Here is a 14872-nt window from a genome sequence, read left to right on the forward strand (position 1 = left end):
GCATCTCAAGTGCATCGGTATACGATATGAAACAAACGTACGGATTTCTCGGAATCCCAAAGCAGCCTGCTTTAAGCAACATATTAAACCTCGCGTTCTTACCGCTTGTATACACCTGTGGCAAAGGTTTTTTCACAAAGTTGTAGCAGGTGCTTCAAGCTACCACTCCTTCATAAATATCTCATCCCCCCCCTTTTTTTTTTGCCGGTTCTTTCCAACTGTGCCCAATGTACATTGAACACGGAAGGCTTATGGTCGCCGTAACAGGCTTCCTGTCGTGTTCGGTTATTTATGAGTGACCCGGTATTCGCGGCTATTTTTCGAGCACGAGTTTTTTATAATGCAGTATCCCCAATAAAATATCCAATACAGTCGCATCCGGCATTGCTGGCTTCTTATCACCCCACCTGGTCGTGTAGTCAAGCATCCACATACAGTTTCGTGATGTTGTGATTGCCAGCGGCACACCTGCGATGTTACGTCCTCGTTTAGATACGCAAGAAGAGCGTGCATGCTGTAAAAGTACGTCTGCTACGTGGTCTCCTGCATCTGTAGCACAGGCAGGAGCTACACATATTTCGCTCGTAGGATACGGCTTGAATGCTGCACGCAGGGCAGCACATCTGATGGCCGCAAAACGACATCCAGGACATCGGAGCGTCATCGAGGACATTATTCCGCTATTCTAAACACAAATGTATCCTCTCCTCCGTACGTTTGCTGTACACAAGTTCCGGGACGAAGCTTCGTCCGTGAATTTTACTTTTCTCTCATTAACAGCACGGGGTTTATTATGTCAGGGGACAATGATGATCGTGAGCGGCGCCACAGGTCGCGAATAAGTAACGCACGCCGAAATGTTAGCAGACGACGGGTATGGCACGATATCCCAGCGTTGAATACCCAGGTCTCAAAATCCGCAATACCAAAATCCCGAATTGCAAAATGAAAGCATATATGTGCGAGTTCTGCAACACAAAACGAAGCGACGTTGGTTAGTTCCTGGTCGCGTGAGACCATAGTGTACATATAGGGCTGCAGAGAGACCGGTTAGTTCAAGTTTCTTGGCTACAGGTCCCCGCGCGTGCTAAGCGGTGCTAGCACTAGACCGTGCTGATTTGGGATTTTGAACCTGTGGATTCTTAACTATATCGGATACCCACACGACATGCCGTGTTTAACGCCCCCCGGATTCGAACACGCAACTTTGCTATCATTCAGCGGCCACGTTCGCAGCCGACACACGTTCACATGTCCCACATGTCATGAGGTTCACATCACAGGTAGTCTTAAGTAATGAAGTTGTCATCCTAAGTCGTGGATGATATGTAACCCATCGCTATGCCTTAGCCTGCACTTCGTGGCTTGTGATAACTGAAGTGTGGGACGTAGGTCTTGCACAGGAGTCGCGTATTTCGTCGCTCTGTCTTCAAGTGGAGCTCCTATATATTGACCATTACAGCAGCCCGCCCGTCGGTGGAAGGAATCTGCTTGAAAGCTTGACACATAGACTCTGCATATTGAGATTTTTAATGCAGAATATGAAAATTTGAAGAATTCTGGGCAGACCGCGAGAGAAAATTTTCGCTTTTACGCTTCCGTGAGGACGCATTCTGTGTTGATAATACTAAGAAATATGGGTGTACACGATGTTACGTAAATTTACTCCAAATTATTATATTCACCACTTTCCTCCGACTATGGTGGAAATATATCCGAAACGGCGACAACGACGGGGAACCTCCACTGGCACTCGAGTGCGCGAGACATTAGATCTATATTTTGAGGCACTCGGTCCTTTAACATCCGTTACACACCTTTGAGAATTCATTAAAAGCCTTTAGGATTTATCGCAATCGTTGAATTCATGGTGAGTGATGATATATAGACTCGGTGCCCTGGCCCATGGACAGAATAACGGCGGGCCTTATGCATTTGAAGTCCTTTCATTAAATTGCGGCGCTTGGAGACCACGGTCTCTCGCCCGATATTTTCGGGAGGCCGTGGGTATTAGCCTTCATAACCGATATATTGGAGCTTGGTAACTCCGAGTTAAAAATGGATTCCACGCATAGTGACGCTGGGAATCGGTGTTTGTATGCACCATTTCAGTTATGTAATAGCGTCGGATAATATATGTGGCCGCAAACTTGTGTGCTGAGCAACATAGCCGCACGTCCAGCAGACCGCGTCCGTAACACGCTACGGTCACTGCGCATTCTCCTTCGCTTCGGATGACATTGTTCGGAAGATGCTGTTAGTTTTCGCTGTCCTATTATTCCCCACCAGCCATCGCAATGTTCCAAACAGTATGAATCGACAGCTGCGCAGGAAAGATAGGCTTTGTGAGGTCAAAACGCAGATAGCTTCTTTCTACGAAAACACATGAGAAATCGTGCTTTTTCGGATCTGTAGCAGCTCTAATGTAGGTGTAAAACTCGGGTGTCTGTATGCTGTAATTCAAGGCGAAATAAGGCGAAATTTGCGGATTCAAAATTTTTTGGGACATATTTAAAAAATGCTCAACAATGTACATTGGACGGTACCTACGTAACGCACGAATAGAAAATGCCAGATTGTTTTGTGAACAAATTCGCTTTTGAAGCCTTGTATACCGACTATACGATCTGTCTCGAACGCAACCATGACCATGTGCGCTGCCGGCTGCAGCGTCCCGACTGCCTATACGTGCTGTTGAATCGTGAAGTCGACAGATGACTCGCGAAAAAAATTTTGCGGTTCTTCAGAAAATTTACATGGCTGTTGGACAAAAGCTGGAGTCGTGCTTTACCATAAAAAAATAAGATAAAAAATATCGGACACTAATTTATGCAAAGGATCCACTGGACATATAGCGAGGTGCAGCCCCTATCGTTGCGCTGTACGTACGATGGCTTGGAATCGTTTCCAATTCCGTTACCAATCTGCTAATGTGCCAACACCATGAGAGGCACAGCATATATAATCAGCGTAACAGACGATATGGTAAGACATTCCATAGTGGATGTTATACAGCGGGAATGTTGCCATAATCAAGGGAATGACACCGTACTTGACTTTCCTCTCCTTTTTTCGATCGTATTGTTTTTCACGTTATACCGGGTCAATGTTTACTACTACATAACAGACTCATCTACGGCAACATGGAAGAGAGTTGAACTATATATTATATAGTCGGCTTTCGGTGAGCATGGATTTTCATTATGGCATATTTCGACGTAACATAGGCTGAAGCAGTCTTGGACTTTCTTGCTCTGTCCTTTCAAGAACGCAGTCATCGTCCCTATAAAGTCGCCTCGTCCGTGAAGACGGAAATCATTTGCCCTGAAGCGACGCGTGTACCCAAAAGAAGCAGGGGAGTTGTAGCAACTTCGTTGTTCCGCTTCGGTTACTCCACTTTGCAAAGTCGTAAGTGTTTCCTCCCGCGTCACTTGCCAAGTTCAAGTCCATATGTTCGAAGGAAGTGCCAGGACGAACAGTGCTCCAAGTTCACTGCTCCCGAAGCTGAGTTCATTAGAGGCAGTTTGCAGCTAGTTCTGCCTCTTCGCAATCGGAATTCTTCGTTATACGAATTTCACTTAATTCCCTTCCATTCCGTTCTTTTTCCTTAATAAACATACTCCCCCCTATAGCAATCCGCTACATATGCACAATCAGGAAACCACATTATCAGGACCATCACCACCATGGGTGCGCGTCTAGCCGCGAGCTCGCTGAGCTCTCATTTTCGCCGCAGCATCGACATCATTCATTAGATTGCAGCTCCATTGTAGAGCCTCATTTTCTCTACAAATCTGTTCAATACGTGGATGTACTGGGATGCTTAAGCGCACACGAATCAATGCATTTGCATACTAAGCTTCCTTAGGGCAAATGCAATCGGGGCAGGGAAGAGCAGAACACCTGCACTTCGTAAAACACTGGCAATTTTAACCTGAGCGAAGTTGGTAAAAGGATGGTGGGTAAACATTAAAACTATATTATCTATTGGTGTGAAAAACTACCGGCAGACCTGTCCGCCAACTACAGACAGCGTACGTGTGTAAGGACCATATAGAGGCCACGGTAGTTCAGGGGGGGGGGGGGCGTTCGCAGAATTTGGTGGGGGATGTGACACCCGTAGCTGCAGGTTTCTGGGGCCTTTTTGGTCAGTTTTGGAGGTATTTAGACCTTTTTGGAAGGTATTTTGGGGGCGTTGCAAGATTTTTGGAAGGCTATTAGGGGTGTGTGTGCATGGGGTCGGCTGCGGGAAAATCCCTGCAGCCGCCTGTTTGCATAACCAAGCGCACACCATAACCAAAAAGAGCAGTCCGCGATCAGGCTCACGAGGAGCGTTGCTCCCGATCTCAATGATAACGATACTATAGTCACGCGAACGTCACATTGCGTAAGCCTGCATGCATGCAGCTAGCCGTAGGATGCGGAGCATTTGCTGTTATCCTGCAGAGGCGTCACTTGCTTGCTTCCTTTGTACGGGTTGAGAGTGGCAGCAAATCGCGTGGCTTGCCACTACTACATACCAGCCGTTCATTTCTGAAGAGTGCGCTGCACAGGGTAGACATTCGGTCGTTCAATGCAGAGGATGTTCAAGGGACTGGCAAAGACATGCCGCGCTTTGCGCCATGGTGTGCTTCTTGAAAAATGACAAGTGTTACGGTCGTCTCGTATGAATCACAAGTGTCACAAAATCTCCAGAGAGTGATTACTGACTTGCTTTAGAACGAAGGGTCCTGGAGTACATAACCGCACCAGCGCCTCATTCTCGCCCCGAATTTTTTCCGTTCTCTTTGTCTCCTGCGTAAGCATTCTGAGACCAGAGTCACGGAAAGGTCATTTCAGACTACCATTTGGGACTGAGAATCATCCTAAAGTCACACAGCTAGCTTCAGCAGCGGAATTACATTATCTGAAATGTGCTCTCTGAGACAAGCCAAGTTATACGGACATCGTCAAACATAATGCAGAGGGCAAACTCTCTCTTGTAAAAGCGTCTTATTCACAATTGCACGCAGCTGCGCCAAGTTATGTAAACAGTCCTGTAACGAAAGAACAGCGTCATCAGCCGTGCATGCTCGAGGCCCCTGAATTCATGCTCTTCTTTATCCTACACTATATCTGGCGAGATTCTTAGTCTGCTTGTTTACGACTTCTCCTCGCTGTGCCAGTAGCGTTCCCGTGGTAATGCTGTCTATACATTAGGGGGCGGAAGCCACTGTATAGCATGCAGGGAAGATAAGGAGCTGCCCCATACAAAACGCAGATGTGCAAAGGAAGCCTTTTTGGATAAAGGATTTTCCGTGATTTCATTCGCGTTCTTGGCGTTCTGTTGCGTGGGTGCAGTGTTTTTCCGAGGAGGGGGTAGGGGGTATATGTTTATTCGAGGAAAAAATAGAGAGATTGGCTCGGTTTAACAACCTGTACGACTAATAAACGTCATACAAAGGGAGTAATTACGGCGTAGAAGTGTGCTATGTATAGCGCCGGTGCAGGTCTTGCCTTTGTTATTTTCCATCACGTGGCCTGCCTTAGGGCACGTGTATGGGGGGTATCGTTTATCGAAAGAAAGACACATCGTATTTTGTGCATGTGTGCTTGTATTTTGGATTAAGAGTTGCATTATGTTTTATTTCGTTCACAGAGAAGATGAGGGACCCAGGTGCAAAGGTCGTGAGACTTTTCAGATAGCTAGGTGTGAGGTGCGCCACAAGTAATTTTGTGCATCACACTCTTAAAAATGAACTTCGCCGCATAGCTCCTTCCTACACTCTTAAAACTGAACTTCACCGTATAGCACGCTCCAAGGGAACCATCATCTCGAGTGATACCATTACCTGCCCTGATTTGTTGAAAACGGGAGGCGTACGCCTTTTTTGTGACAATTATGAACAGCATAACTGTCACAAAAAAGGCGCACGCCTCCGGTTTTCATCAAATCAGGGAAGATAACGATATCACTCGAGGTGATGGTTCCCTTGGAGCGTGCTATATGGTGAAGTTCATTTTTAAGAGTGTAGCCAACCATCATCTCGAATGATATCGTTATCTGCCCTGATTTGCAGAGGAAAAGGGGGGGGGGGGGGTAATGCATTACTTTTGAGTAATGAATAATGGTAATGAATTACATTTTGCCAGCAAGTAATGAGTAATGGTAATGCATTACATTTCGACTGAGTAATGCAGGGTGGCATTACTCATTACTTTTGTCGAATGTTCATTGCGCCGCGTGAACATTGGGAACATCCTGGATTTTTCAACCCGCCTTTAACAATGAGCACAGGGCAACAAGGAAAGAGAAAGGCGCAGCCTAGGGAATTCTGCAACAGTTCAACAGTCGGCGGTGTGTGTCACAAGTGTCTACATGATGATATCACCGATTTTCTCCTGTGTGCATTTGGAGTAAGGGATAATCAACGAAATAGAAACATAGCCTCTATGAGGGTAACACGTAACAATAAATGTCTACCAGAGAAACGTCATCATGACGTTGGTAGATAGACCGAAACCGAAACAGGTCGAAAGCGCCCCAGGCACTTGTTCGCTGCCTTCTATTGAAAGAAAAGTCGCATCCCTTTCAGGGACCATCGTAATCCCCTCAAGACCTGGCTCTCCGGCGCGACCTTGTCGCCCCTATCTTCGAGTGTAGTTCAACCAGGGTGTCAGAGCGAACCGAAAACCGGAACCGAAAACCGAAAAAAAACCGCTATTTTGGTGCGAACCGGAACGGAATCGAAACCGTATACGTTATTTTCGCTCAGGAGGGAAACCGAAAAATATATTTAACGGTTTTCGGTCCAAGAAAATACTTCGCCGGTTTAAACTCCGGATAGGCGAATGAAACAGACGCCGTGTGCTCTGAAGTCATGTCATGGATACTATACGAGGGTTACGGTTACGGTAGAATGTATGTCGGTATGACCCTTAGGCTCCCTTTGTTATGGTTTATCGTTCGCGCACGCACACATACTTAGAGGTACATGTGACTCTCTAGCAATGTGCCGTAGTGCTAGTTTTAATTTGATCCCCCCAAACTCTCCTCAACTAAACAGCGACCCAAGGGGGCTGCATAATGGCGTCTTTATCGGTAATGTCGCGCAACGCGTCCCTTGTGTGAGAGCAGCTAAGTTGAATACATTTACGTATACGCGAGGGCAAGCCCGTGCGAAGTGGCAACTCTTTTGTGGACAGGACACGGAGAAAATGAAACGGAGCCGTTGAGCGCTTTCGTGAGTGAAGGTGTTTCTCGATTTGCGTCGTACTCGTGCGGTGGTGCTTGCTGACTAGACAGTAGCAACAGATATTCGGATGGGACGCGATCGCTCCAACCCAGCAAGAAAGTACTTTATGTAAGACATCACGACAAACAAGTCCGTTTGTAAGATGCACTCCAAGAAAGGAGAAAGCCCATTTGAACAGACAGTAACCTACAGGAACCAGGAGCTACCAATTTCACAGCTGTCTATTAATATTAAATACCATGTATGCGGAATAAACGGGTTTACATTTTGTAACATTGATTTTTTTTGTGGGGATGAATATTCCTAGCAGAAGCGGAACCGGTTCAAAAACCGGTATGAACCGTTACTTTTTTGCTCCGGAGCAGAACCGGTACCGGATCGTTTATGATGTAACCGGAACGAAAACCGGAACGAAAAACGTTTCGGTTCGACACCCTGAGTTCAACTCTACCAAACCAGTGGCGCTGTCGAACACTATGACGTCATTTGTTTACAAACAGGGAGAGGTCTATTGCTGTAGTGATTCGCTGTTTTGGTATGGTACCGTGTTAGTTTCTCTTGTGCTGTCAGAGGTAGTTCTTCTGCCAGGACAGAACTGTAGGCTGGGCTTCATCCGCCGGCTCCATAATGCTAGAAAAGGCATCATCTGCAATAAATCCTATCTATAGTTTTTGCCTATCAGACTCGCTTCTGCGGGGATTTAGTGGCACCGATTTGAGGATACTCGGGTTGCTATTGCCTATAGAAAAAAAAAAAAAAAAAAAGCAAGGAAAACACCTATGCATAGCATCTTTGAGGCTTATGCCCTAAACGTAAATGTAATGCCACAGTAACGCCATTACTTCGTTAAAGTAATGGCATTCCTAATGCATTACTAACATCCAAAAAGTAATTTCCTCACCTCTGCTGATTTGTTGAAAACGGAAGGCCTGCGCCTTTTCCGTGTCGCTTATGCTGTTCATAATTGTAACAAAAAAAGGCCTTATGCCTTTCGTTTTCAAAAAATCAGGACAGATAACGATATCATTCGAAATTATTGTTGGCTAGGAGCGTGCTATGCGGTGACGTTCATTCCTTAGAGTGCACAGGGATAACTATATTCGAAACATTATAACGCTGGAGAGGCAAACAAGAAGAAAGGACACACATACACACATACAAGCACAGGTGGAACCTTGCCTTTTGTCCCATCGTCCAATCTTCAACAAAAAACGGACATACACACAACAAGATATCAGAAATCTCTGTGTGTCACGTGTACATCCTTTTCCTCCTCTCTCTTGCTTCGTTCTCATTATTATAACGCTTCATTCGCACGGTAATATCGCAGCTATCGCAATCTCTTCTGCCAATACACCGAAGTCACAAAGGTGCCCAGCATATACCGCCGGCCATCGGACACTAATCTGAAATTGACGAGTTTTCCAAGAGCGCTGAGCATTGCATAGAGTCAAATCATATCATCCCACATGCTTGAGGGTAGTGTCCCGCAGTCAAAGCGGGGAAACACCCCCGCTTCATAATTAAATTGTTGTTGCTGCTTTCTACAGGCCACAAATCTCAATTTGAGGAGTCTTCCAACTGCGCCGAGTATTAGGTACATCGGGTATTGGCCCGTCCCCCATACGTCCCCCATATCAGCAGTACGCTGAGCGTTTGTGATGGCGTATACGCCTCTGACGTCGCATATAGGTACCCAGCATATAGATCTGGCTACTGGACACAAATATTAAATTGAAGAGTTTTCCAAGCGCGCTTAGTATTGCATATAGGGTATTGGCCCATCCTCCACACTTCAATATCAGAAGTGCGCTGAGCGTTTGTGATGGCGTATGCACCTCCTGCTGTTTGAGGTCGCATATAGGTGCCCAGCATATACGGCTGGCCACCGGACACAAATATTAAACTGAGGAGTTTTCCAAGCGCGCTGAGTATTGCACAGGATATTGGCCCACCCTCCAGACTTCAATATCAGAAGTGCGCTGAGCGTTTGTGAGGTCGCATATAGGTGCCCAGCATATACAGCTGGCTACCGGACACAAATATTAAACTGAGGAGTTTTCCAAGCGCGCTGAGTGTTGCACAGGATATTGGCCCACCATCCAGAATTCAATATCAGAAGTGCGCTGAGCGTTTGTGATGGCGTATGCACATCCTGCTGTTTGAGGTCGCATATATAGGTACCCAGCATATACAGCTAGCTACCGGACACAAATATTAAGCTGAGGAGTTTTCCAAGCGCGCTGAGTATTGCACAGGATATTGGCCCACTCTCCAGACTTCAATATCAGAAGTGCGCTGAGCGTTTGTGATGGCGTATGCACCTCCTGCTGTTTGAGGTCGCATATAGGTGCCCAGCATATACGGCTGGCCACTGGACACAAATATTAAACTGAGGAGTTTTCCAAGCGTGCTGAGTATTGCATAGGATATTGGCCCACCCTCCAGACTTCAATATGAGAAGTGCGCTGAGCGTTTGTGATGGCGTATACACCTCTTGCTGTCTGAGGTCGCATATAGGTGCCCAGCATATACAGCTGGCTACCGGACACAAATATTAAACTGAGGAGTTTTCCAAGAGCGCTGAGTGTTGCACAGGATATTGGCCCACCCTCCAGACTTCACTATCAGAAGTGCGCTGAGCGTTTGTGATGGCGTATGCACCTCCTGCTGTTTGAGGTCGCATATATAGGTGCCCAGCATATAAATCTGGCTACTAGACACAAATATGAAACTGAGGAGTTTTCCAAGCGTGCTGAGTATTGCATAGGATATTGGCCCACCCTCCAGACTTCAATATCAGAAGTGCCCTGCGAGTTTGTGATGGCGTATTCACCTCTTGTTGTCTGAGGTCGCATATAGGTGCCCAGCATATACATCTGGCTACTAGACACAAATATGAAATTTAGGAGTTTTTCAAGTGCGCGAGTATGGCATAGGGTATTGGCGCATCCTCCAGACTTCAATATCAGAAGTGCGCTGAGCGTTTGTGATGGCGTATGCACCTCTTGCTGTTTGAGGTCGCATATAGGTGCCGAGCATATACAGCTGGCTTCTGGACACAAATATGAAATTGAAGAGTTTTCCAAGCGCGCTGAGTATGGCATAGGCTATGGGCCCAACCTCCAGACTTCAATATCACAAGTGCAAAGTGCGCTGAGAGTTTGTGATGGCGTATGTACTTCTTGCTGTTTGAGGTCGCATATAGGTGCCCAACAAATACAGCTGGCTTCTGGACACAAATATGAAATTAAGGAGTTTGGCAAGCCCGCTGAGTATAGCATAGGGTATTGGCCCATCCTCCAGACTTCAATATCAGAAGTGCGCTGAGAGTTTGTGATGGCGTATTCACCTCTTGCTGTCTGAGGTCGCGTATAGGTGCCCAGCATATACATCTGGCTACTAGACAAGAATATTAAATTGAGGAGTTTTCCAAGCGTGCTGAGTATTGCATAGGATATTGGCCCACCCTCCAGACTTCAATATCAGAAGTGCGCTCAGCGTTTGTGATGGCGTATGCACCTCTTGCTGTTTGAGGTCGCATATAGGTGCCCAGCATATACAGCTGGCTACTGGACACAAATATGAAATTCAGGAGTTTTCCAAGCGCACTGAGTATGGCATAGGGTATTGGCGCATCCTCCAGACTTCAATATGAGAAGTGCGGTGAGCGTTTGTGATGGCGTATGCACCACTTCCTGTCTGAGGTCGCATTTAGGAGCCCAGCATATACAGCTGACCACTGGACACAAATATGAACTTGAGGAGTTTTCAAAGCGCGCTGAATATTGCCATGGGTATTGGCCCATCCTCCAGACTTGAATATCAGTAGTGCGCTGAGCGTTTGTGGTGGCGTATGCACCACTTGCTGTCTGAGGTCGCATATAGGTGCCCAGCATATACAGCTGACTACCGAACACAAATATGAAATTGAGGAGTTTTCCAAGCGCGCTGAGTATTGCAATGGGTATTGGCCCATCCTCCAGACTTGAATATCAGTAGTGCGCTGAGCGTTTGTGTTGGTGTATGCACCTCTTGGTGTCTGAGGTCACATATAGGTGCCCAGCATTTACAGCTGGCTACTGGGCCCAAATATGAAATTGAGGAGCTTTCCCAAGTGCGCTGAGTATTGCAAAGAGTACTGGCCCATGTCCTTCAGACTTCAACATAAGAAGTGCGCTGAGCGTTTGTGATAACGTTCGACCCCCTTACTGTCCCAGGTCACAAATGTGTCCAGAATACAACTCTGCTCTTTGCTCGAGTACAACCAATATTGGTACCTCAAGTGATGGCCTATAGCTATATAAACTTCTCTCACTAGTGTACAATTGAACGCAAGTTTATTTTAGCTGCATCTATCTGTTTTCTACTTGCTGGTTTTGTTTGTGTCTCAAGGAGACTTATTGTAGATTCGGCATACAAGTTCTTGCACCTTCAATTCCGTCATTTGTACCATATCTCCGAATACGACCATGTCTAAGACGTATTGAAATGCTGTGATAGAATAGAATCATTTCACTGATTTTTTTCTTTTTTTTGAAGCTGCAACCATTTTTTTTTTTACTTTCTTTGCTGTTTCCCAAATTCCCTTTCCAGTGAATACAATCTTTTTCTTTCTCTCTTTATGTACACGTTCTTTCTTTTCTTTACGTGGAGATTGCGTGGACAACAATGCGATTGCAGCACGTTCAGTTATAGACTCCAAACAATATTCGGTCTCGTACTTACCTACGACACAATTTAGCGATGTATCAGAGAAAGACAAATTGGACAGGAACATTAAGTGGCCTGCAGAACAAATTATGTATATTATACTTTGTAGAAGAACCTCAGCCGCAACACAAAGGCCATAGCTTGCATGACAGGCACATTGTTGTGCAAGTCTGCTCTCGACCCTACGTTTATAAGCAATTTGTACGAGCAGAAGTGGTTCCAATTACGATCTTACGGTACGGTTGCTCTGGTTCAGTTGCTATTGTTCTTCCCAGCTGTTGGGTATAACCATCAGTGCTTATGTGGGAGACACACACACATATGACGATGAGATGGGCGATTCACCACCATTGTGGCGGTACACTGCCTCATATTGCTTTTGGGAACAAATGAGAGGGTGGTGGTGACAAAAGTTCTTCGAAAGATCTGTCGCCAGTCCGGTAGAACGCAGAACACTACAAGAACACGAAGGCGAGCATCTCGTGGGTAGCGTTCGGCCACGGTCCGAGAATCTTGGCGAGGTCGAACATCTGTTGGTCAATACGGTCGCAGACCAATTTCCATGAGAGCCCTTGTTGATGGAGCCCACAAGCTAGGATGGTGTGGTGGAGGTCGCCGTGTACTCCACAGGTGGGGCAGAAGGAAGACGAGGTGGAGCCGAGACGGTGTTTGAAGGCAGGTGTAACGGCAACGTTCAGCCTCATGCGATAGAAGAGTGCTGTAAAAGGGCGCGGTAGACGGGGAGGAAGTTTAAGTTTTATGTGGGAGATATTTCAAGTGTCATTGGCTCTAGGCCACAGTGTGTGGTTCCAGTGGATTCCGTGCCGCGTTGGTATCTTGTGGAATACCGTCGCCGTATCCGCGGTCAGGTGTGCCCGTACAGCTGACTCGGTCTGTCACCTCCGCTTCCCTTACACCGTCTGTGTGCCGGCTAGCCATTCGCCGCTAGTGCACAGATAGCTCTCGAACCTTTTTCCAAGACGCCGTGAGGACAAACTCTCTTCTGCGCTCGATTGACCCGACGATGCCTTGTACTCTGCTAGGCTGCTTCCCCAAGGAGGAAGAGTCCTTGCTGCACAGGCTTCAACTGAACGTCATGCGGACTCCACTGCTCCTCTTCAAGATGGGCCACCTCCCATCACCCATCTGCCCCACCTGTCATGTTGAAGGAGACATTGCACATCTGCTGCTCCATTGCGCCGGCTGCCGCTTACACATACCGTCTTCTCCTGCGGTCGCGCACTGCTCGCCTCAAGAACTCGGACTTTTCTTTAGCTACACTGCTAGGCCCCACACAACATAGCGTAATCTGCAAATCAGCAGTCAGCAAAGTGTAATCTCGGCAGTTACTTGTGTAATTAGATAATTATGTTAATAAAATATCCCGAACAGCATAGTGAAGTGACCAGGGCACTTCCTGATTTCCTGCGAGTCTATGGGCTGCTGCAACTCTGACCAATGTCGTGTGTGTATGTGTTCTTCTTCAACTCTTTGTTTTCTTTCTTTTAATTTTTATTAGCTTCTTAGTTTATCTTGGAATGGCAAGCCGCCGTAGCGCGGGCTAATCTTTCCCTTCTCTTTTCGTTTTCTTTGGTAATAAAAATATTACCCCCCCTCCAATTGCGAAATGATTTCACTCGAGAACAACGCCAGCCCCTTTGACATCCACTTGTCTCCAATTTAACTCCATGATGGCGTTATCGTAAAATCCTCAAAGCTACAATGCAGTCTTCGTAATTCTTCTGCAGACACCCCTGTTTTCATTTTCGTAGCACCTGGCTCATTTGCGAACAGCTACAACTCATGAATGCAGAGGAGTGGCAGTTCCTGTTTTTTCTTTTATTCTGTTCCTTTTTGTGACCAACATCTCTGCGTAGTAACATATGCTCGCTCAAAATTCTGCAATATTCCCATTCATTTTGTATACTATTGTTCTGTACATTGTATTGACCGTTCAACCTCGCGAAGATCCTCGGACCGTGGTTGAACGCTGCCCACCAGATGCAAGACCTTCGCCTTCTTGCGGAGTTCTTGCGCTCCACGGGTCTGGTGACGGATCTCTGAAAGTGCTCCCCCCATCACCATCCCCTCATCCGTTCACAATGTGCACTAGGGCAGTGAATCGCCCACCTCATCATCATCCAATGTATGTGTGTGTGTGTTCCGTACATAAAATTATATCCGTTTTCCAATGGAATTGCACCGCGATGCAAGTGTGGATGCGACGGCAACAAATGGAGGTGCAAGATCGGGAGCTGCATGTCGTGGGCTTCAGAGAGGATTTTGCTGGCACTCGTCCGGAAAGTAAAGTAAAAGAAAATAGAAAGAATATCCTACACATCACCGCCTGCATGCAGAGATGGAATTCGAGCCTGCGTCTTTAGCGTGAACACCTGGGCCGGGAGCGCGGCTGGTAAGTGCTCCAGAAATATGATTTCATCAAGATGTTGCGTACATCGCTCATTCGAGCATAATGGTGTAGGGGAATGTCACAAAAAAATATGGACAGAGAGGCTACACGAGGTTTAAAATTCGAGGAACTTGCACGGTTTGAATGCGGAACTTGGCGAGCACACGCCATGGATTCGCCAGCCAGCAACACAGCAGAGCTACTGCTGCGAGAACTATCGAGACTTCAAGCAGGCGAGTATATAGAAGCCACACATTCGTCCGTGATCCAGCCGATATTATGACCACGCTGTAGCGACGGATGGATGATTTATAAGCCGAGATCTAAGCGACTGTGGATTATGGCATCCGGGTCACCACCTCCCACCTATCTTCTTCATCTGCACGCTAGAGCATAATTTACTGCGCACGTGTCAAAACCTTAACCGCATCCACTTTCTTCTGCCCAGCTATTGCTATCTCGAAGGAAGCAGGACCGACGATGTAAAGGTCGAAGCTCAATGTAATTTAACTTA

General features: G+C 46.6%; 1 protein-coding gene across 2 annotated transcripts in view; it reads right to left on the reverse strand.

Moving 5' to 3' along the window:
• The window catches only part of LOC135383920 (ras-related protein Rab-8A-like), a 107854-nt gene that overhangs the window by 20776 nt on the left and 72206 nt on the right, over nucleotides 1-14872 (reverse strand). The window lies entirely within an intron of this gene.

Source organism: Ornithodoros turicata, chromosome 2, assembly GCF_037126465.1.
Source record: "Ornithodoros turicata isolate Travis chromosome 2, ASM3712646v1, whole genome shotgun sequence".
NCBI lineage: Eukaryota > Metazoa > Arthropoda > Arachnida > Ixodida > Argasidae > Ornithodoros > Ornithodoros turicata.